This window comes from Pongo abelii, chromosome 12 (assembly GCF_028885655.2).
Source record: "Pongo abelii isolate AG06213 chromosome 12, NHGRI_mPonAbe1-v2.0_pri, whole genome shotgun sequence".
Classification (NCBI taxonomy): Eukaryota; Metazoa; Chordata; class Mammalia; order Primates; family Hominidae; genus Pongo; species Pongo abelii.
The window spans coordinates 70,023,417-70,047,707 of record NC_071997.2 but is presented as its reverse complement, the minus strand read 5'-3'; the positions used below and the strand labels follow the sequence as shown (position 1 = coordinate 70,047,707).

The following is a 24,291-nucleotide window of genomic DNA, read 5'->3' as shown; positions in this document are numbered from 1 at the left end:
CATTAGAGGTTAGAAACTGCTGGGCTGGGGTCAGGGCCACTTTTGTAATTTGTGGGGTCCAGTGCAAAATGAAACTGCAGGGCCCCTTATTCAAAAAACAGGAAGAAAGCTTTTTTCCTTTCTTCTGTGGTCTCCCATGTCACAGTGGTTTTTAATTTGTGATTTAATGTCATGCACCCTTCAGGCATGGGGATACAGGCAAGGCGAGTACAGACCCTTACCAGCTTCCGGACCCTCCTGAGGAAGCTGCAGTTTACAGGAAAACCTCTGAGCTCTTTTTGGAGCAAAACTGATTGCAGCTGGCAGCACGCAGGTACTTAGGGTGATTAACGAATGCATTTGAAAATTCCCTCCTGCTTCAGCCTCAGCCTGCGCCTGAGCTATGGTCAGTGCAGCAGTACATTTCTGTATAATCTCTTTTGACAACTGAGAGGGGGGCCAACCCACAAGACTAACCCAATTACAGCAAAAGAGAGACCTGGCTGCTCCCTGTCGACAAGGTGAACACAAGGGTATCCTCTTTCGGGGATGTGGTGCTTCAGGACCAGTGGGCTGCCGGCACGGGAAGTACTTTCCTGCTCCAGCATCTTGAGATATTTTTGCTTTGTGACAAACGGTGGCTGTCACTCTTGGGCTGTGTCAATTAGGCACAATCTGCTTGCACCTCCACAGCTGGGCCTGAGATACTTCAGCCCAGGAAGAGATATGCAATGGTAAGAGCCCTTACCCGGGATCAGAAAAGTTGGGGTCTCTGGTTCCCTATCTTGCTGTGTGGCTTTGGGTAGAACATTCAGTCTCTTTGGGCCTCAGCATTCTCTTCTGTAACATAATAAGGTGTTAAAGTAGATTACCCCCACCTCTTCTTCTCTCTCATTAACATTCCATGCGGGTAAGGATTTAAGAGAGAGTTTTCAGTCTATACTGTTAGTTTTACAGGTATTGCTGTAAGAACATAGGGCAGAGGGGATATACACCAAAACAAGGGTTGGGGTTACATCATGGAAGGCTAAAGTGTCCACTTAAAGAGTTTGGCACTTCTTCATAGGCAACAGGGAGTCATTGAAGGCATCTAAAGAGGGAAAGGAATATGTTCAGAGCTGAGCATTAGGAAGAGGAAGTGGGAAGCGATGTTTCAGAAGAATTGAGGATGGAAAAGAAGCCAGCTAAGTAGTGACCACGTGTGCACACACCTTTTGCACTTCCTGGACAGCACCAGGCTGCCTCCCTAATTCACAGTCCCAACAGCAAGCTAAGAGAGTCCTTATTTCCTCATAATCTCTCTATCACTTGGCATTGTCAGACATCTACATTTTTGCCAATGAGATGGTTAGGAATTGGCATGTCATCGTACTAATTTGAAATTGCATTTCCTTGGTTAGTAGTGCAGTTGATTTCACTATATTGCCCAGGCTGGTCTCGAACTCCTGACCTCAGGTGATCCTCCTGCCTTGGCCTCCCAAAGTGGTGGGATTACAAGAGTGAGCCCCTGCACCCAGCCCATTTTTCTTTATGTATTTTTTTTTTTTGAGATGGAGTTTCACTCTTGTTGCCCAGGCTGGAGTGCAATGGTGTGATCTCGGTTCATCGCAACCTCTGCCTCCCAGGTTCAAGTGATTCTCCTGCGTCAGCTTCCCAAGTAGCTGGGATTATAGGCATGCACCACTACACCTGGCTAATTTTGTATTTTTAGTAGAGACGGGGTTTCTCCATGTTGGCCAGTCTGGTCTCAAACTCCCAACCTCAGGTGATCCGCCACCCTCAGCCTCCCAAAGTGCTGTGATATAGGCGTGAGCCACTGCGCCTGGCCTTCTTTATGTATTTTTAAATCTTTTTTATTCCCCTACATATTCTGATACTCACCTTTTGTCAGTTATTTGCAATGCAAATGTACTTTCCTAGTTTGTCTTTACACTTGGGTTATTATGGTGGCTTTAAAAAACTAGTCATAGATAACTAACAGTTTAATTTTTATTAATTTATGTTTTTGAGATGGGGTCTCTCTCTGTCACACAGGCTGGAGTGCAGTGGCACAATCATGGTTCACTGTAGCCTCTACCTCCCAGGCTCAAGCAATCCTCCCACCTCAGCCTCTGGAGTAGTGGGGCCCTCAGGTATATGCCACTATGCCTAGCTAATTTATTATTATTATTATTTGTAGAGACTAGGTCTTGCTATGTTGTCCAGGCTGGTCTTGAACTCCTGGACTCAAGCAATCCTCCTGCCTCAGCCTCTCAAAGTACTGGTATTACAGGTGTGAGCCACCACACCCAGCCATCAACATTTTTACTTATGGTTTGTTCTTTGGTGTCTTTTTAGAAATTCTCTACACTTAAATCATAAACCTATTCTATATTTTCTAAAAGTTTTTTTTTTTTTTTTTTTTTAAGACCGAGTTTCGCTCTTGTTACCCAAGCTGGAGTGCAACAGCGTGATTTGGCTCACTGCAACCTCCACCTCTCGGGTTCAAGCAATTCTCCTGCCTCAGCCTCCCAAGTAGCTGGGATTACAGGCACACACCACCACGCCAGGCTAATTTTGTATTTCTAGTACAAACAGGGTTTCACCATGTTAGCCAGGCTGGTCTCGAACTCCAGCCTCAGGTGATCCACCCGCCTCGGCCTCCCAAAGTGCTGGGATTACAGGCATGAGCCACTGCGCCCGGCCTCTAAAAGTTTTAATAATTTTCTTTTACCTTTAAGTCTTTGACCCACGTTGAATTTATTTTGTGTATAGCATAGGTAAGGATGCAATTTTATCTTTTTCCACATGGATACCCAGTTGTCCTGGCACCATGTATTGAATGGTTCACAGGTCGACTCTGCTGCCCAGGGTGAGACAAGCAAAGCACTGGTTCTCAGGGTTGTGCAAGCTCATGACCGGCAGCAGAGAGTGAACACCTCCTTAAGTTTTGCACCCTGGGCACCTCACTTGCCTCCCCCTGCATGCCTGGCCTGGCTGTTGCTCTCTGCACCTGGGAATCCAGCCCAAGGTGAGAGGGCTTCTCTTGTCATTGACAGTCCCCGACACACACAAGAATTTGCGTCTCCTTCTTAGGAATGTTGGTTCCTGATACAGAAGGGGCTTTGTGAAGAAGGAGGAAAAGGAACTCTGGAATTTCCTATCAGCTCTGGAGGTGTTAGGAGGGGTGCCTGGGACTAGGGCAGCTATGGTGAGACCTTTCAGGGTGAGGGTCAGGGACCTTGTGCCCCAGAGGTGCTGTCTGAGGCTTCTGGGGGCAGGATGCTGGTGCTTACATGGCCTCTCCCCTCTGCGCTGTCAGGAACGAACCCTGGAATGCCTGGTACTTGTGGTTCTGCCCCCGGCCTTCTCCACAGAATGTGGAAGATGCTTACAGAGCACCCTAGAAAGTTTAACCTACTGCACAGACGTGGACTCAGATAGCGGTAGAAGTAGAGAAAAATTTTCCTCTTCTCTTTTTTTTTTTTTTTTTTTTTGAGATGGAGTCTCACACTGTCGCCTGGGCTGGTATGCAGTGGCATGATCTCAGCTCACTGCAACCTCCGCCTCCTGGGTTCAAGCGATTCTCCTGCCTCAGCCTCCTGAGTAGTTGGGACTACAGGTGCGTGCCACCACGTCCGGCTAATTTTTGTATTTTTAGTAGAGACAGAGTTTCACTATGTTGGCCAGGCTGGTCTACAAACTCTTGACCTCGTGATCCACCCATCTCAGCCTCTCGAAGTGCTGGGACTACAGGTGTGAGCCACTGCTCCCGGCCTTTTCATTCTCTTTTAATCCTTCTAATTGCACCTGGGAGAAAAGCTAACCTATAAAGCCCCCTCCCTGACAACACTTGCTAATCTTCCCCTGTTATCCCCTAGAGACTGGGCCTCAGGCTTGGGAGCCTTGGTGAGTTATGGTATCTGACCAGATATCTAGTCAATCGTTTTGTTTTGTTTATTGAGACGGAGTCTCACTGTGTTGCCCAGGCTGGAGTGCAGGGGCGCAATCTCGGCTCACTGCAACCTGTGCTTGCCAGGTTCAAGCAATTCTCTTGCCTCAGCCTCCCGAGTAGCTGGGATTACAGGTGCCTGACACCACGCCTGGCTTATTTTTGTATTTTTTAGTAGAGACGGGGTTTTGCCATGTTGGCCAGGCTGGTCTTGAACTCCTGACCTCAGGTGATCTGCCCGCCTCAGCCTCCGAAAGTACTGGGATTGCAGGCGTGAGCCACTGAGCCTGGCCACATTGTTTTGTTTTTGTTGTATTTATTTGGGAGGAGTTACCTTCTATTCTTGAAAGTGATGGCAGTTTGCTATTAATGATGCCAGTAGAGCATTTCCTTTTGAACACATTTATTTGAGCAAAAAAATATGTCTTATGTGTGTAAAATCACATTTATGTGTGTATTTGGATAAAGACATGTAGGAAAGGAGGACATCAAAATGTTGATGGTGATTTTCCCGGGGTGATGAGATTTCAGGTGGTTTTTGGCTTCCTTATTTTTTTTGTGTTGTTTGCATTTTTTATAATGAGTATACACTGAGTTACACAATCAGAAAAGAACTATATTTATTTATTATTATTATTATTTGTTTTTTGAGACAGTCTCACTCTTTCATTCAGGCTGGAGTGCAGTGATGTGATCTTGGCTCACTGCAACCTCCGCCTCCCGAGTTCAAGTAATTCTTGTGCCTTAGCCTCCTGAGTAGCTGGGATTACAGGTGTGCATCACCACACCGGCTAATCTTTGTATTTTTAGTAAAGATGGGGTTTTGCCATGTTGGCCAGGCTGGTCTCGAACTCCTGACCTCAAGTGATCCGCCTGCCTCAGCCTTCAAAAGTGCTGGGATTACAGGTGTCAGCCACCACACCCAGCAGAAAAAAAGTATTTTTATTATGGAAAGAGGTATATGCACTTAAAAGAACATATTAAGTGAATAATAATACAAGGAATATATTTGTCAACATGTTGACTAAAGTTGGGAAACCCAACTCACGAAATAGCAACTTAGGGAGAATGTGGGGCTTGCTTTGGGAGGCTGTGTGGGAGAGGAGGGGACAACTGAAAGCAAGCACAGAAGGATCTAGGAAGTGCTTCGTGTCCTGGGACATTGTGGCTGCCGCCAAACAGCAGCTGGGCTCTGTCCTTTCAGTGTTGTTCACAGGATGCCATTTCAGAGTCTCAGTTACAACTTTTTAATCAGGGACATATTGATCATTTGGTGAGGTCAAGGCTGAGTTTTGGTGGTGTGTTATTTACCTTGCCAGGATGGGGTGGACAAGAGGAAACTTCGTCAGGGGTCTTGCTATGTTGCCGTATTAGTCCATCCTCATACTGCTATAAAGACATAGCAGTATGAGACTGGGTAATTTATAAAGAAAAGAGGTTTAGGCCGGGCGCGCTGGCTCACTCCCGTAATCCCAGCACTTTGGGAGGCCGAGGCTGGTGGATCTCCTGAGGTCAGGAGTTTGAGACCAGCCTGGCCAACATGGTGAAACCCCATCTCTACTAAAAATAAAAAATTAGCCAGGCATGGTGGTGGGCACCTGTAATCCCAGCTACTTGGGGAGCTGAGGCAGGAGAATCTCTTGAACCCGGGAGGCGGAGGTTGCAGTGAGCCGAGATCGCGCCACTGCACTCCAGCCTGGGAGGTTGCAGTGAGCTGAGATTGCGCCACCGCACTCCAGCCTGGGCGACAAAGTGAGACTCCATCTCAAAAAACAAAAAACAAAAAACAAGAAAACAGAAAAGAGGTTTAACTGGCTCACAGTTCCGCAGGCTGTACAGGAAGCATGGCTGAGGAGACCTCAGGAAACTTTCAATCATGGCAGAAGGTGAAGGGGAAGCAGCCATGTCTTACATGGCCTGAGCAGGAGGAAGAGAGAGAGGGGGAAGCGCTACACTTTTAAACAACTGGATCTCGTGAGGACTCACAGATGATAAGGGCAACAGCAAGGGGGAAATCCACCCCCATGATCCAACCACCTCCCACCAGGCCCCTCCTACAGACTGGGAAGGATTGGGAATTATACCTTGACATGAGATTTGGGCAGGGACACAAATCCAAACCATAGGAGTTACCCAGGCTGGTCTTGAACTCCTGGCCTCAAGCAATGTCTCTTCGTTGAGAGCACTGGCTTCTCCCCATTGGGCTGTCCTTGTCTGCAGGGTGACTGCTGTGTGGCTCCTATCCCAGACACTTGGCGGCTGGTGCCAGGCCCATTGTACTGGCCCCTCCCAGGGAGGACATAGTTTAACAGGAGCCCTGGGGCAAAGGATTCCTGATGTGTAGCCTTGGGAACCCTAGGCTCACTGCCCTCAGGAAGAGCCTTTTTCAGATCACAGCCTAAGTTACTGTTTAACCTTTAATAGGGCCAGCAGCACAGTCCAGATGCAACAAGAAGCAGACAAGTAATCTCAGCTCTTCTTCTTTGGGGACTTAACCTGGCTTCACATCTGATTCTGGATCTGGGCATGTAATGTGGGACAGATGTGGGGTAGGAGACAGTATCTGCTAATCATGAGATAATAAGGACTAAGTAGCTGCTACTCGCTAGCACTGTGGGAGGACCAGATAGTCACTGTCCCTGTTCTCCTGGAGGTGGCAGGAAGCAGCATGTGGCAGAGAAGTGGGGTTGCCACAGGACACAGTGTAGGGCTCTGGAGGTGGGGTAGGGCAGGGGGCCTGAGCAGGAAACCTTTGTGCTGAGACACAAGGAGTTTAAGGAGTTTGCCAGGTGAAAACAGGTAGGGAGGGGCAGCCCAGGAAGAGGACTGTGTGCAGAAATCCTGAGGCAGGAGGGATGTGGTGTCCAGTTGAGAGTCGCCCTTAAGGTGGTTAAAGAAGAAGGCACAGGCTGGGGATCCCTGGGGAGCATATGAGCCTCGGGAGACGGACAGGGCCAGATCCTGTGGGACCGCCTAGGGCAGTGGTTCCCAATGGAAGGCAATTTTGTCCTCCAGGGACATTTGGCAAGGTTGTCACAAGTATGTTGGGGGGTGCTCCAGGGATGCTGCTAAACATCCTGCAATGCAGAGGATAGCCTCTGACAACAAAGAATTTTCCGCCCCCAAATGTCAGTAGTGCTGAGGTTGAGAAACCCTCTTCTAGGACCACTTGAAGGACTTTGTTCCTTATTCTGAAGCCAAGGGGAAGCCATAAAGGGGTTTTCCATAGGAGAGTGACTGATCAGATTTCTGTTGTAGAGTATTCCCTGTGGCTGCTCTGAGGAATTTTGAGACCTAATTGTTCTAATTCAGAACCACTCTTGGTAGTTGTGGATCCATTCTCCAGCTTGGGAATTTCCAGCCTCTGTGATTTTCTCTCCCCCATCCCTGCACCCACACCTCCAGGGCTAAGCTTTTGGCTGCTTTGGGGCCATCTGGGTTTCTACCAGTGCAGGGAAACCAAAGCAGATATTTACTAAGAGCTAAGCAGGGCAGGGGTTTTTCCACTCCACACAATAGGCACAGCACTAGGGCCTACAAAAGTGTTTAAGGCCTATATATGGCAGGCAGAAAAATGCCCCTGCAAAGATGTGCATGTCCTAATCCCCCAAACCTGTGAATGTGTTACCTTACATGGCAAAGGGATTTGGTAGAAGTGATTAAGTTAAAGATCTTGAGAAGAGGAAAGATTATCCTGGATTATCTGGGTAAGCCCAATGTAATCAAAAGGGTCCTTCTAAGCGGAAGATAGGAGGATCAGATTCAGAGGCAGGGTGATGACAGAAGCAGAGGACAGAGAGGGATTTCCAGATGCTGCTGCTGGTTCTAAAGACAGAGGAAGGGACCAGAATTCCAAGATAAATTTATGTGCCACCAAATTTTTGGTAATTTGTTACACAGCAACAGGAAACTAATACAGCCTGGAAAAAGTTTTTATTAACTCTGAAATAAAAGAGGAAAACTGCAAACTAGATGTTAATAAATGCATTTATTTTAAAATTTGTTTTTTAATATTTAATAAATACAAAAAGGTATAAAGATTAATACAACAGGCCGGGCACAGTGGCTCACATCTGTAAGCCCAGAATTTTGGGAGGCTGAGACAGGTGATTGCTTGAGGCCAGAAGTTCAAGCCCAGCATGGGCAACATAGGGAGCCCTTGTTTCTACAAAAAAATTTTAAAATTAGCCAGGTGTGGTAGTACATGCCTCTAGTCCCAGCTACCTGGGAAGCTGAGGCAAAAGGATTACTTGAGCCCAGGAGTTCAAGACTGTAGTGAGCTATGATCAGGCTACTGCACTCCATCCTGGGTGATGGAGGGAGACTCTGCCTAAAAAGAAAAAAAAAAAAAAGACTAATACAACACACCACTAGGTAGTATTACCCACCCAACTCAAGAAATAAAGCCTCTGTTTCTTATTTTATCTATTTTTTTTTTTTAAGAATAGGGATGGGGTCTTGCTGTGTTGCCCAGGCTGGTCTCAAACTCCTGGGCTCAAGCAATCCTCCCACCTCGGCCTCCCAAACTGCTAGGATTCCAGGCACGAGTCACCATGCCTGGCTGAAATAAAGCATTTCTAATACAGCCAAAGAATCTTGCAGACCCCCATTGATTTCATTCCCCTTTCTTCCTTACAGAGGTAATCAATATCCTAAAGTTGGTATTTATTATTCTCATATTTTTAATAAATGTATCCCCAAACAATATGTAGTATTGCTTTGCATGCAACTTTATATACATGGCATCATAGTGTGTTTTCTTATGCAGCTTGATTTTTATGTCAAATGTGTTTTGAGAATCATTCTTGTTGATGTATATGGCAACTATATATTACCCTATCGTATGAATATGTCCTACTTTATTCTGCTGACAAACATTTAGGTTGTTACCGGTTTGGGGCTATTACAAACCATATGGCCATGAACATATTTGTACCTGTCTCATTGTGAATTTCTGCAAGGGTTTCTCTAGAGTTAATTCCCAAGAGTGGAACTTCTGGTACCTTGGATAAATAGCTTCTCCAGAGAGTTCAAACCATTCTTTAGAGAGACTGGGCCAATCAAAATTCAACTGGTGATGCATAGAATTCTTGGTGATGCTGGTATTGTTAGATTTTTGCCAATATAATGAATGCAAAATAATATTTTATTGTGATAAAAACTTTTATTTTCTGGATCACTATGGAGTTGAGTATCTTTTCCTATGTTTACAGATCATTCCTGTTTCTTCTGTGAATTGCCTGTTCATCTCTTTGCCCACTTTTCTGTTGGATTATGGTCTTTTTCTTGTCGTTTTGTAGAAATTCTTTGTATCGTTTTGGGTACTACCCCTTTGTAGCTATATGTGTTGCAAATATCTTCTCCCATGGTGTGGTTTGTCTTTTCATGAACATACGTTGTCTTTTGATGAATAGTCTATTAAGGCAGGAATATCTTCTTATCCCAAGGCAGGAACTGGGCAGAAATTCAGTTCCATGATCCACCTAGGATTATGTTTCAAGGCTCAACTGGTGAGGATAGTTAAGAAGTGTAACTGGCACTGGACCTCTGTGTTGGGAAGCAATGGGGCATGGTGTGGACTGTAGCAAGCTGGAGAGTGTTGGGAACAGGTGCTTGGTGTCGCAAAAATCAACACTGAGACAAAGGATCTCTCAGCAAGGCTAGTTTACTTTCTGCAGAAAGGGTGCCGCTCGCTAGCAGTCTTGCCATGAGAGCACACCCGAACAAAGGAGACAGGGTCATTTATAACCTGAAGTGGCCACCCTACTGCTGTGTCTGGTTTCCATTGGATGGAATGGGACCTCACATTCTGTACTTGTCCCGATTGGCTAGTAACTTAGAACTTTCCAAAAGAGGCAAAGGTAGAGGAGAACAAAGGAAGGTGGAAGCAACTTGTGGAATGCTGAGAAAGGTAAAAACACCTCCAAATAAGGGAGAGGAACAGGCTGTGACCTAATGCTTGCTTGGACCAGTATAAGCATGCCAGGGCAAATATCTAGGCTAAAATACAGGAGCTAAGAACACAAAGTACATTGATTCGTTTATTACGGCTAGCAGATATCTAAGAATGTTAGCCCAGGTCTTTGAATAAATTTTGTTTCTAAGAGAAGTTACTATTTATTCGTAATTAGACAGGGAGGAAAGTCCCTTTGAAGAGGAACCTCTACTTCACTTTCTACAATTGAAAATGGCTGTTAAAAAAAAGAAAAGAAAATGGCTGTTATGGGATAGAGTGATTCCTTGATTCCAGCTGCCTTATGTCAGCAGGGAATGCAGACCTAATATTGTCAGATCTTCTGATTTTTTTCAAGAGAAACCAGAAATCCAGATTTTTATGGGGATGGCAACTGATTTTTAAGTACTGGCTCAAATTCAATAATTTTACAAAGTTGTTCAGGCCAAATAATACATTTTTCTGGGGTGCCACTTTATGACCTTTGATTTAGCCCAGAATAAATTGTTTGTTTGCAGCCTGAACTACCTTTGGGATAACCAATTCCTAAGAGCCACATGAAATAATATTTCCTTTTACTTGTACTGAAATAACCTCTGTTGAATAACAAGAATCTTTCCTTACTTGAATGCTTAGGAATTTGTAGTCCCCAATACAACCTCACAGATTTCAGTTGTATCTCATATTAATTGTCTCCTTCTCAGACAGAAGTTGAGATGAATGAAATAGTCACAAAGCCTGAGACCGGTGTTCTGGTATTGACTTGCTTCCCACAGTACTTAATGAAAATAATTGTTTTTTTCTCTTAGGTATAAGTAAGTGTCTTAATGGCTGTAATTTACTTGTGTGAACCCAGAAAATCTGAGACAGGTCTCAGTTTATTTAGAAAGTTCATTTTGCCAAGGTTGTGGACAGCCTGTGACATAGCCTCAGGAAGTCCTGATGACATGTGCCCAAGGTGATCGGGGGACAGCTTGGTTTTATACATTTTAGGGAAACATGAGGGATCAATCAATATATGTAAGAAGTACATTGGTTTTGTCTGGAAAGGCAGGACAACTTGAAGCAAAGGCAGGAAGTGGGGAAGGAGCTTCTAGGTCACAGATAGGTGAGACACAAAGGGTTGCATTCTTTTGAGTTTCTGATTAGCCTTTCCAAAGGAGGCAATCAGATATGCATCTATCTCAGTGAGCAGAGGGATAACTTTGAATAGAATGGGAGGCAAGTTTGCCTTAAGCAGTTTCCAGCTTGAGTTTTCCTTAGTGTTTTTGGGAGCCCAAGATATTTTTCATTTCACACTTGTAAATACTGCAGCATTGACAATAGAATGCTGTGTACCTGCTAGTTAAATTAAGCTTCAATTCCAAGGGCAAGCTACACCCCAGGGGTGTCAGCTAGTGTTATATCTGAAAGGCTATTCAAGGTGCCCCTTAGAAGTTGCTTGAGTCATCTATATTTTGATTCATAGCAGATACTTTGCTAATCAGCACATAAATATCAGAAATTGGTTTTATTTTGTGGTGAAATCAGTGGCTTGGTAATTAGCTTGAGACAATGATCGAAAAGGGCTCACTGATGAGACTAAAGAGAATCAAGATACGTGAATATGCTAACATATTTGAGAGGCTCTGCTCATTTGCCTGAACAGGATGTAAGAGTCTATTGAGGCCTTTAGCATGCCCCTATAAAGATGGTGCAAGACCCTGGACCCTGAACCACTCCTGTATCCAGATATTGCTTTAGAAGAGTTTCTGGTTGCCTGATGCTGACCACAAAGATAATTAAATCCTGTCTCTGAAATGTTGGTTCTCTTACTGCGGACCATTCATGTCATGTAGTCATTAATGTCATTTAAAAGGACATAAGCTGGGACTTCATGAAACTTACAGAGTGGGTTGTATAAAATGTTCTGTGCCTAATAGTCCATGAATATTGGTTTAATAAATGTCTTTGAGTGGGGCAGAATTTGGCCTGGGGCTTGCTTTTATTACAAGTTGATAGCAAGGTAGGAAATGAGCGGCTGAATCTTACCCACTACAAAACATCTTGAGCTACTGCCATAAACTGAAAGTAACAGGCTAGTTCCCAAAAATGAAAAAATGGAGGAGCCAAAACAAAGCTGGAGGCATCACATTACCTGACTTTATACTACAAAGTTGTAGTAACCAAAACAACGTGGGACTGGTATAAAATCAGACCCACAGACCAATGGAAACAGAATAGAGAACCCAGAAATAAATGCACACATTTACAGTCAAGTCATTTTGTTGTTGTTGTTTTGCTTTTGTTTTTGAGACAGAGTCTAACTCTGATGCCAGGCTTGAGTGCAGTGTGTGATCTCGGCTCACTGCAACGTCCTCCTCCCAGGTTCAAGCGATTCTCCTGCCTCAGCCTCCTGAGTAGCTGGGACTACAGGCGAGTGCCACTACACCCAGCTAATTTTTGTATTCTTAGTAGAGATGGGGTTTCACCATGTTGGTCAGGATGGTCTCAATCTCTTGACCTTGTGAGCCACTGCGCCTGGCCCAGTCAACTCATTTTTGACAAAGGCACCAAGAACATACATTAGGGAAAGGACACCTTTATAATAAATGATGTTAGGAAAATGATAATCATATGCAGAGGAATGAAACTAGACCCCTATTTCTCACCATATACAAGAATCAAATAAAAATGGATCAGGCCAGGCACGGTGGCTCACGCTTGTAATCCTAGCACTTTGGGAGGCCAAGCCAGGTGGATCACCTGAGGTCAGGAGTTCGAGACCAGCCTGGCCAAGATGGCAAAACTCCGTCTCTACTAAAAATACAAAAATGAGCTGAGCATGGAGGCACATGCCTGTAATCCCAGCTACTCAGGAGGCTGAGGCAGGAAAATTACTTGAACCCAGGAGGTGGAGGTTGCAGTGAGCCAAGATCATGCCATTGCACTCCAGACTGGGCAACAGAGCAAGACTCCATCTTAAAAAAAATACAGTTAGATAGAATTAATAAGATCTGGTGTTTGGTAGCACAATAGGGCAACTATAGCTATTAATAATCTATTGTATATTTCAAAATAGCTAGAAGAGTAGATTTAGAATGTTCCCAACACAAATGATAAATGTTTGTGGAGGTGGATATCCCAGTTATCCAGGTTTGATCATTACACATTGCATGCTTCTATCAAAATATCAGATGCACCCCTGATATGGTTTGGCTCTGTGTCCCCATCCAAATCTCACATCAAATTGTAATCCCCATGTGATTAGGTAGGGAGGGAGGTGATTGGATCATGGGGGCAGTTTTCCCCATGCTGTTCTCATGATAGTGAGTTTGTTCTCATGAGATGTGATAGTTTTATAAGGGGCTCTTCCCCACTTTGCTTACTTCTCTCTCTCTCCTGCTGCCTTGTGAAGAAGGTGCCGGCTTCTCCTTCGCCATGATTGTAAGTTTCCTGAGGCCTCCCCACCATGCAGAACTGTCAGTCAATTAAGCCTCTTTCCTTTATAAATTGCCCAGTCTCAGGTATTTCCTTATAGCAGTGTGAGAACAGATTAATACAACACCATAATATGTACAACTATTTTTTTGAGACAGGGTCTCACTGTGTCACCCAGGCTGGAGTGCAGTGGCATGATCACAGCTCACTGCAGCCCTGACCCCCAACCCATGTCAGCCTCCCACATCAAGTGATCTTCCCACGTCAGCCTCCCAAGTAGCTGGGACCACAGGTGCATGCCACAACACCTGGCTAATGTTTTATATATTTTTTGTAGAGATGGAGTTTCACCATGCTGTACAAGCTGATCTCAAACTCTTGGCTTCAAGTAATCCTCCCGCCTTAGCTTATCAAAGTGCTGGTATTACAGGTGTGAGCCACCATGCCTAGCCTGTACAACTATTATGTGCCCATAATAATTAAAAATAAAAAGTTTTTTGAAAGAAAGAAAATAGAACATGGAGGAGCCAGCCTCAGAGATGAGAACTGATTCCTGAAGGCCCCAGGAATACATGACTAACTCTGCTTCTGTAGGGGAGTAAAAAATGGCTTTCCTATAGCCTTCTAGGCTCCTTGGCTGGACTATGAATTAAATTAATGTAAGACTAATGAACAGGAGAAAAGCCATATTTAATTACCTATGCATGCATGGGAGTCTTACAGAATATGAGACTTGAAGAAGGGGCAGATGACTGAAGCTTATAGAGCATCCGGAGATACAGAAAGGAATGGGGGCTTGGGGCTTCTGGGAGGTGGTGGCCACACAAGTTATGGAAGGGTGAGGGGAGGAAATGTGTGGTGAATAAAGGTCTTCTTGTTATGCAGATAAAAGTCTCCCAGGTAACAAAGTCGGGAGCAGCCCTTAGGAGAATAGGTGGTTTCTGTCTAGGCCTAGTGTCCACCTCCAGGCTCTCTCCTGTGATCCCAGTTAATCTCCCCTGGTGGATGAGATTCCTGCGAAGCAGATTCAGGACAATTGAGTTCCATTTGGAGGAAGGTCTTTAGGCAGCTAAGGGGAGCTCAGAAAAAGCCTCTGTCTGCATCCACACTGTTCCCCGTGTGCCCTCGGTTCAAAGCAATCAGCGCACCAAAGTTTGATATTTTGGGGTGGCATTTCTTGGACTCCTTCAATTTCATCCTCCAAGCCAGACTTTTCAACAGGAAAGTCATCTGGGTGTCTACATACTGGTTGTCATTGTATTCATATTTCATTGTTCCTCTTCTATCTAGTTGTCCCCAATGGTTGGCAGGAAATTTATTTTTTATTACTTCTCTTCCTGTATTTTAACTGGAAACAGTGGTGTTTTCTGACAACACAGCACACAGGCAGCTGGGTTTTGTGGCATTGAGCACATAACAAAAGGGTCATGGGCTTTTGGCTTTATTTCCTGAAAGTTGGTGCTAGTGCCCGCATTTGATGTTTCTAGCCTATGAAACACATCAGGTGTCCCAGGAGGAGATACCAGCTCAGCTGCCGTAGGTACAGATACAAGTATGGGGCAGTGGCAGAAAAGTCTGAAGCAAGAACAGGACTGTGGCCTGGGCAAGCCCTTCCTTTGGGGTTTGAGCCCTAGGGGAGTTATCTAAACCTAAATGCAGGCCTGCAGGAGTGTAGCCTGTAGGACTTGCACACAGGGCTCTGCCAATTGAATGGGGATCAAGGTCACCAGTGTCTCCAAGGCACAGACCTACTAAACAGGTTGTCATCATAACATAGTGGTAGAGGCGGGGGGTGGGCCTTCAGTGAAGCCACAGGGAAACACAGCAGGAGCCCATCAGCGCAGCCTGTGCCAGCAGCCTGGGGGACCTTCTTGGAAAATGTTTATTTATTTATTTATTTTTTACCAGAAAGATTAATATGAAACACAAAGAAAATTACTCATGAAAATATACAGGAAATCAATTATTTCAAATAAAATACTACTACAAGCCATAGGTTCTGCATATTTGAAATCTAAATCCTGGAATTGTCTGTTGCTGTTCACCTGTCTCATTTTTGCTCTCCAGTTACACTTAAGGCTGGTGCTAATTTAAATATTCAGGGAGGGTGGGTGTCTAAGAGGTTCTGTCCATTTGGAAAAGGCAGCAGAGACTATCCTCTCACCCACTGCCCTAACCTGTGGATTATGTTGTGAGGGTAGGAACTCGTGCCTACCCTCATAACACTTTCAGTTCTTTGATTTGTGATCTGCTTCTTGTGTTTCACTGTGCCTGGCAAGGCCATTTCTTCTCTGCTAGTTCTAATTTAGGCAGATGGCTATTGCTTTTCTTATATATGCCAACTTTTCCACACCAAAGTTTGTATCTCTAGGGAGCTACTTCTGTTTATTAACAATGGAATTTTATTCCTTCAGTGAAAGTCGATTATGAACAAATAGCAAAATGAATATGTATTTCACCAATCTCTTCCAGCTGCCTCTTAGCTCACCAGAGGGGCTGAGAGGAGCCTCTGCCTTATTCAGTCTTGAATCTTGGGTGACTGTGTGTGGCCATTTTTATGTGAGCCATTTCTGCTGACTCTCTCCTCAGCCTGTCCTAATCAAGCTTCTGCCCCATCTGCTGCACTGGTATGCTCTTTCCACAACTACCCGTGAAGCCCTGTCATGCTAAAAAGAATTGACATGGTCCACCTGTCATTTACTTAATGCTTCTGCTTATACTTGCATGTGAAATTAACACTCCCTTTTTATTTATATTTATATTTGTATTTTAAAAATTTAATCTTGGCCAGGCACAGTGGCTCATGCCTGTAATCCCAGCACTTTGGGAGGCTGAGGCATGCAGATCACCTGAGGTCAGGAGTTTGAGACTAGTCTGGCCAACATGGTGAAACCCTGTCTCTACTAAAAATACAAAAATCAGCTGGGTGTAGTGGCTCATGCCTGTAATCGCAGCTACTCAGGAGGCTGAGGCAGGAGAATTGCTTGAACCCAAGAGGCAGAGGTTGCAGTGAGCTGTGATCATGCTATTGCACTCCAGCCTGAGTGACAAGAGTAAAACTCCATCTCAAAAAAAAAAAAAAAATTTTAATCCCTTGTCCGTGGATTTCTCTCACATCTTTCCCAGCTCATCTCACAATCTCTCCTATCATTTTCCTTCACTCCTTAAGGGGCTTCTCTTCCTCCCCTATTTGTAAGTTTGCAAAGGTCCATCCTCAGCGAGCAAGCACTTTTATCCTCATGTTTTACCTCCCAAAATGCCTCTGAATGCAGACCTCTTTCTGAATTCATGTACCATATACCTAACCCCTAGGGGATGTCTTAAAAATTCTCCAAACTAAATTTTCTTAAAAGTTCTCCAAACTGAATTTCCCCCAAATTGCATACACCATTATGCCCCCAAGTTCTGCTTCTTTTCCTAGACTATATTTCCTGACATGTCTTCTGCAGCCCAGGCAACAGCGCTCAGGAACACAGATCCATTCTTGGGTTCCCAAAGGGGAAGCTGACTCTGAGAATTGCAATTATTATACTTTCCTTGGTTGGATCAGAAAATATGGCCTTGAGGATTTGGCAGATATTAACTTCAAAAGGAAGTTTGATGGCTCTCTCTCCTATGTTTGTGTCCCCTTAGAGGTCTTTATCTCCGCTGGTAGAAAATGGAGAGGAATCACTGTGCTTCTCCTTTGCACATAATGTCAGCCTAGAGATGCATATGTGTAAAAACAAAGTTGGAGGGGGCTCAAGGGGATGAAGAATGAACTAAGTAGGATTCTCCCAAATGCTCTACTGTGTCCAGAGAATACAAACGAAGCCAACACATTTAGCTCTAAACCTTGGAGCTTTAATCTTTCAAGAACACATTTCCTTCCTGTATTTCTAGTAACTACTGTTTCTGACTTTTCTGGAAATCCCACCAGTTTCCTTGACTCCCTTTTCCATAAGAATTGAGTCATAAAAATAGAACCATGAGAAAAGTTAGTTTGACCCCTTTGCCCTCTGAAATGTGCTGGTGGAAACAGCCTGGGGGGATTGGGGGTGGGGGAAATGCCTCTTTAATCGAACTGGTTCTTCCATCTCAAGGAAAAACAAACTGAAGCAAAGAATAAAAATTGCTTTAATTAGTCCTCCATGGGAAAGGGATTTTTTTTAAGGAAAGAATTTACCTGTGGACTCTTCTAGTGTTTGGAGAAGGAATTTTTAACCTGAGATCCATGAATGGGCTTTACTGGGATATATGATTCTCCAGAAACTGTGAGCTACATGTTTTTGTTTCTGTGAATTTTTCTCAAATGAGGGTCTATAATTTTTTATCAGATTCTCAAAGAAGTCCCTGTCCCCCGCAAAATGTAAGAACTACTCATTTAGAGGATAACCTAGTTGAATTATTTATTGCTGTGTAACCAATTACCTCAAAATTTAGCGATGTAACACAACTATTTGTTATCTCACAGTTTGTACGGGTCAGACATTCAAGAGTGGTTTAGTTGGATGACTGCTCAGGGTGTCTTATGATGTTGCAGTAAAAAGTGAGCTAGGGTTGCCGTCATCTGAAGAATGGGGCTAAAGAATCTGTTTTCAAGATGGTTCACTCACATGGCTGTTGACATAAGGCGCTGGTTTCCTGTTGGCCATTGGCAGGTGGCTTCAGTTCCTTACCACATGGACCTCGCCATTGAGCTGCTTGAGTGTTCTCACAACATGGCACCTGGCTTCCCCCAGAGTGAGTGACTGGGAGAGAGCAAGGAGAAAATCACAATGCCTTTTGTAACTCAGTCTCAGAAGTCATACATTGTCAGTTCTGTCACATGCTATTCTATAAACAAGACAGTCCACTTTTTTTTTTTTTTTTTTTAAGAGACAAGGTCTTACTCTGTCACCTAGGCCAGAGTGCAGTGGCACAATCATGGCTCACTGCAGGCTCAACCTCCTGGGCTCAAGTGATCCTCCTACCTCAGCCTCCTGAGTAGCTGAGACCACAGGCACATGCCACATGCCTGGCTAATTTTTATATTTTTATATTTTAAATTTTATTTCCCATACTACATGGATATATAATTTTTGTATTTTTTGTAGAGATGGAGTTTTGCTATGTTGCTCAGGCTGGTCTTGAACTCCTGGGCCCAGGTGATCCACCTGCCTCAGCCTTCCAAAGTGCTAGGATTACAAGTGTGAGTCACTGCACCCAGCCTACAGCCCACTCTTTTTTTTTTTTTTTCTTTTTTTTTTTTGAGACAGAGTCTCACTCTGTTACCCTGGCTGGAGTACAATGGTACAATCTTGGCTCGCTGCAAACTCCACCTATGGGTTCAAGTGATTCTCCTACTTCAGCCTCCCAAGTAGCTGGGATTACAGGCGTACACTACTACGCCCAGCTAATTTTTGTATTTTTAGTAGAGGTAGAGTTTCACCATGTTGGCCAGGCTGGTCTCGAACTCCTGACCTCGTGATCTGCCCACTTCAGCCTCCCAAAGTTCTGGGTTTACAGGCGTGAGCCACTGTGCCTGGCCAGCCCAGTGGGTTCTTCCTGCCTGCTGCACAAACCAAATCAACTCACCAAGACCGTGGCATTGTAGTAACAAAAGTGTTTAATTGTCATGAGGCTGGTCACTCCCCATAGCAAACGGGGTTATTACTCAAATCAATCTCCCTGAAGGCATGAGGTTAGGGGTTTTTCAAAGATAATTTGGTGGGCAGGGAGCATACTGATTGGTTGGGTCAGAGATGAAATCTTAGGGAATCAAAGCTGTCCTCTTGTGCTGAGTCAGTTCCTGGATTGGGGCAACAGGACTGGTTGGCAGGTCCAGATGGTGTCATGTGGTTGTCAGAACGGCAAAATCCGGAAAAGACATCTCAAAAGGCCAATCTTAGGTTCTACAATAGTGATAATATCTGCAAGAGTAACTGGGGAAGTTGCAAATCTTATAACTTCTGGAATAATGGCTGGTAATTATTTAGAATTCAAGCCCCTCTCATCCTCCTAACTAGGTGGCCGTTTATTAGTTTTACAGGAACAATTTCATTTTTGGGAAGGGCTATTATCATTTAAACTATAAACTAAATTTCTCCCGAAGTTAGCTTGACCCACACCAAGGCATAAGCAAAGAGAGCCAACTTGTGAGGCTAGAAGCAAGATGGAGTCAGCCATGTAGATTTCTCTTACTGTCATAATTTCCCAAAGGTGGTTTCAGTATGAGGATTACATGAAATGCTGGATTAATAGCTGCTAAAAAATGTTAGCAGTAACAATGGTGAGCCCACCCCCAATCTAAGGATTTCCATTTCCATTCAATAGAATTATACATTTATGAATTGTTAATCTTCTACATGTGGTCAGAAGTGATTATTTATTGAGAATTACTTTGTAGAGCAGGTGCTGTAGGGCAGGGAGATAAAAAAGAAATTAAAAACAGACCCTGTTCTCAATAATTCTACATTTTAGTTGGGGAAAAAAGATACATATGTGTAGAACAGAGGGATGCTTTGGAAATCCATTGATACTCATCTCTTTGTTGAGAAACAGGGGAAGTCCTTGCCTTGAGTGTAATTTTGAAGGTTAAGATTCAGGCATAGGAACATGAATGAAGATTTAATTGGAAAGGGAAGCTGAAATTTGAAGGAAGACCACAGAAGACATTTCAGGACCATACCAGAAAAAATAAAAGGGAAAAGAAGAGGATTTATGAAATCAAGAGTTCACAGATAAAGGAACAGACTTAAAGAAAAAGCAAAAAGCCACTGGGTGCAGTGGCTCACACCTATAATCCCAGCCCCTTGGGAGGCCAAGGCAGGCGGATCACGAGGTCAGGAGTTTGAGACCAGCCTAGCCAATGTGGTGAAACCCCATCTCTACTAAAAAATCCAAAAATTAGCCTGGTGTGGTGGTGGATGCCTGTAATCCCAGCTTTTGGGAGGCTGAGACAGGAGAATCGCTTGAACCGGAGAGGCAGAGGTTGCAGTGAGCTGAGATCGCACCATTGCACTCCAGCATGGGCAACAGAGTAAGACTCCATCAAAAAAACAAAAAACAAACAAAAGCCAGGCACTTCTCTGAGGGAAGAAATGATCTGTGCCATGGTAATTCCTGAAGGAACACTTTATCATATTTATCCAACTGTTTACTGGAAGAGAAAGATATTCTATTAACCCTTCAAGAAGAAGGAAAGTATCTATTAGGCTTCTGTAATCCAGCATGGAGGATACTTAAAAAAAAAATACTGAAAAACCAATTCTCTGACTAATTATAATTTTAGATTAAAATGTTTGCTGACCGGCATCCCATGGAGCTGGTTCCCTACAGCCCAGCTTTTTGGCTCATCCCCTGTTGTGGGTTTTCAACAGCTCTCTCAGGCAACCTCACAGGCTGGGGAAGAGAGAGAGGAGAGGCCTCTCCAGGCTGGCCTCAAAGGGCATTTGTAGCATGGAGAGCATGGAACGGAAGGAGTTCAGGAAAGGACATTTCAAAATATGACACTTTGGTGTGCTGATTACATTGAACTAAGGGCACTTTGGGAACAGGAGATTCAGACAGAGGCTTTTTCTGAGCTCCCCTTAGCTGCCTAAAGACAATCCTCCAAATGGAACTCAACTGTCCTGAATCCCCTTCACGGGAATCTCATCCACCAGGGAAGATTAACTGAGATCATAGGAGAAAGCCCGGAGGTGGAGACCACGTGATATGGTTAACTGTATCCCTCACCAGATCTCATCTTGAATTGTAGCTCCCATAATCCCCATGTGTCATGGGAGGGACCTGGTGGGAGGTAATTGAATCATGGGGGCAGGACTTTCCTGTGCTGTCCTCTTGATAGTGAATAAGTCTCGTGAGATCTGATAGTTTTATTTATTAATTATTATTATTATTATTATTATTTTGAGACTGAGTCTTGCTCTGTTGCCAGGCTGGAGTTCAGATCTTGGCTCACTGCAACCTCTGTCTCCCAGATTCAAGCGATTCTCAGCTTCCCGAGTAGCTGGGACTACAGGCGCATGCCACCATGCCCAGCTAATTTTTATATTTTTAGTAGAGACGGGGTTTCGCCATGTTGGCCAGGATGGTCTCAATCTCTTGACCTCATGATCCACCCACCTTAGCCTCCCAAAGTGCTAGGATTACAGACGTGAGCCACTGCACATGGCCTGATCTGATGGTTTCATAAAGGGGAGTTCGCCTGCATAAGCTCTCTTGCCTACTGCCATGTAAGATGTGCCTTTGCTCCTCATTTGCCTTCTGCCACGATTGTGAGGCTTCCCCAGCCATGTGGAACTGTGAGTCAGTTAAACCTCTTTCCTTTATAAATTACTCAGTTTTGGGAATGTCTTTATTAGCAGCATGAGAACAGACTAATACACCATGCCCAGGCAGATATTCTCCTGAGGGTTGCTCCAGACAACTTTTATTACCTGGGAGACTTTTATCTGCCTAACGAGAAGACCTTTATTCACCATACATTTCCTCCCCTCACCCTCCCATAACTTGTGTGGCCACCACCTCCCAGAAGCCTCAAGTCCCCATTCCTTTCTGTAGCTCAAAATGCTACACAGGTTGCGTATCCCTAATCCAAAAACTCGAAATACTCTAAAATCCAAAAATTTTTTGAGTGTTGACATGAGCCTTCATGTCATGAGTGGAAAATTCCACACCTGAACTCATGTGATGTGTCACAGTCAAAACACATTAAAAACTTTGTTTCATGCTCAAAATCATTAAAAATATTATATAAAATTACCTTCAGGTTGTGTGTATAAGGTGTATATGTAACATAAATGAATTTTGTGTTCATACTTGAGTCCTAGCCCTAAGAACTCTCATTATATATATGTAAATATTTCAAAATTGGAGAAGATTCCCAATCTGAAACACTTCTGGTCCCAAGCATTTTGGATGAGAGATACTCAATCTGTGTAAGCCTTCAATCATCTGGCCCTCCTTTGAGTCTTATATTTTGAAGGACTCCTGTGCCAATGTATGTAACTAAAGATGGCTTTTCTCCTGTTAATCTGTCTTATGTCAGTTTAATTTGTAGTCCAGGCAAGGAGCCTAGAAGGGCAGAGGGAAGCCATTTTTCACTCACTTTCAATGTGGAAGACTTGGTCACATGGCTGACCTCAGGACAGTCATATAAGGCAGCTCTCTTGACTGGGGATTGAGAAGAACACAGCCATACCTCTGGTTGGTTCCCAGGAGCATTGGCTTCTTTGATGTCACAATAAAGCAAACGTTGGACTTTCTCAGAAGTTAGAAGGCAGGTGGCCGGGCACAGGGGCTCATGCCTGTAATCCCAGCACCTTGAGAGGCTGAGGCGGGTGGATCACCTGAGGTCAGGAGTTTGAGACTGGCCTGGCCAACATGATGAAACCCCATCTCTACTAAAAATACAGAAAATTAGCTGGGCATGGTAATGGGCACCTGTAATACCAGCTACTCAGGAGGCTGAGGCAGGAGACTCGCTTGAACCAAGGAGGCGGAGGTTGCAGTGAGCCGAGATCGTGCCACTGCACTCCAGCCTGGGGAATAAGAATACAATTCTGTCTCCAAAAAAAAGAAAAAATATATATATTTATATATAGAGGCAGGTCCAATTCATTTTGCTGACCTTGGAGGCCATCTGATTTCTTTGAGGTTTGGGTCTGACCGTGGAAAGTTCTTAATACTTGTGGTAGCATCTGCGATTGAAGGAGTTTTTCATCACAGCAGCTGTGAAACAGTCCCCTCTCACCCCCAACCCCCAGTTTGGGAAGGGCCTCTGTGTTGTGTTGGCCGTCACAACACCCTCAGATCCTACCCTCTGCCTCCTGGACAGATCTCCTGCTGGCACCTAATGTTGAAGCAACCTATTGGCTCCTAGCACTGTCTCTCATTTTTTTTCCCTTGAGACAGGGTCTCTGTCACCCAGGCTGGAGTGCAGTGGCGTGATCATGGCTCACTGCAACTTCCACCTCCAGGCTCAAGGAATCCTCCCACCTCAGCCTCAGCATCCTGAGTAGCTGGGACTATACCACGTCTTGCTAATTTTTGTATTTTTTGTAAAGATGGGGTCTCACCATGTTGTCCAGGCTGATCTCAAACTCCTGGGATCAAGTTATCTGCCCTCCTTGGCCTCCCAAAGTGCTGGGATTACAGGTGTGACCCACTGTGCCCAACAGGCTCCTAGCACTCTCAATGCCTACAGAGAACTCTTTTAGGAAAAAAAATAGAAAAGGAAACAATGATTTTATTGTTTTTGTTCAAATAACACATATTTATTATAAAAATTTAAGTAATATAGAAAAGCATAATGAAGAAAGTTTAAAAAAAAAATATACACACACACTATAAATCCCATTGCTCCAAGATAATCATCCCCCAAAATTTGTAAAAAATATGATTCAGGAATCTATAGGTAGGTGAGTAGACAGAACAACAGAAATGATTTTATAAAAATAAAATCATTCTCTGCATACTATTTTAGATGTAAAAAGTTTAATATCATTTAACTTAAATTTAGCAGTACAAAAACTGAAGCAAAACTTTTTTTTTTTTTTTTTTTTTTTTTCGAGATGAGGTTGCTCTGGCACCCAGGCTGGAGTATAGTGGTGTGATCACAGCTCACTGTAGCCTCCACCTCCCAACCTCTGGAGTACCTGGGACTCTAGGTGCTCACCACCATGCCTGGCTAATTTTTTTTTTTTTTTTGAGACGGAGTTTCGTTCTTGTTGCCCAGGCTGGAGTGCAATAGTGTGATCTCAGCTCACTGCAACCTCTGCCTCCCAGGTTGAAGCAGTTCTCCTGCCTCAGCCTCCCAAGTAGCTGAGATTACAGGCATGCGCCACCATGCCCAGCTAATTTTGTATTTTTAATGAAGACAGGGTTTCTCCATGTTGGTCAGGCCGGTCTCGAACTCCTGACCTCGGGTGATCCGCCTGCCTCAGCCTCCCAAAGTGCTGGGATTATAGGTGTGAGCCACTGCACCCAGCCTTTATTTTGTTTTATTATTTGTAGAAATGAGCCCTGGCTATGTTGCCCAGGC

The 24,291-nt window shown here is 44.2% G+C and overlaps 1 long non-coding RNA gene across 1 annotated transcript in view; it reads right to left on the bottom strand.

Moving 5' to 3' along the window:
• Positions 1–22,473, bottom strand: part of LOC134759641 (uncharacterized) — a 57,132-nt gene extending 34,659 nt beyond the window's left edge. The window contains exons 1-2 of the long non-coding RNA XR_010136179.1: positions 22,357–22,473; positions 17,879–18,013 (exon numbers count right to left, since the gene is read on the bottom strand). This is a non-coding gene — a long non-coding RNA (uncharacterized LOC134759641). The remainder of the gene's footprint in view (positions 1–17,878; positions 18,014–22,356) is intronic.
• Positions 22,474–24,291: the final 1,818 nt, after the last annotated feature.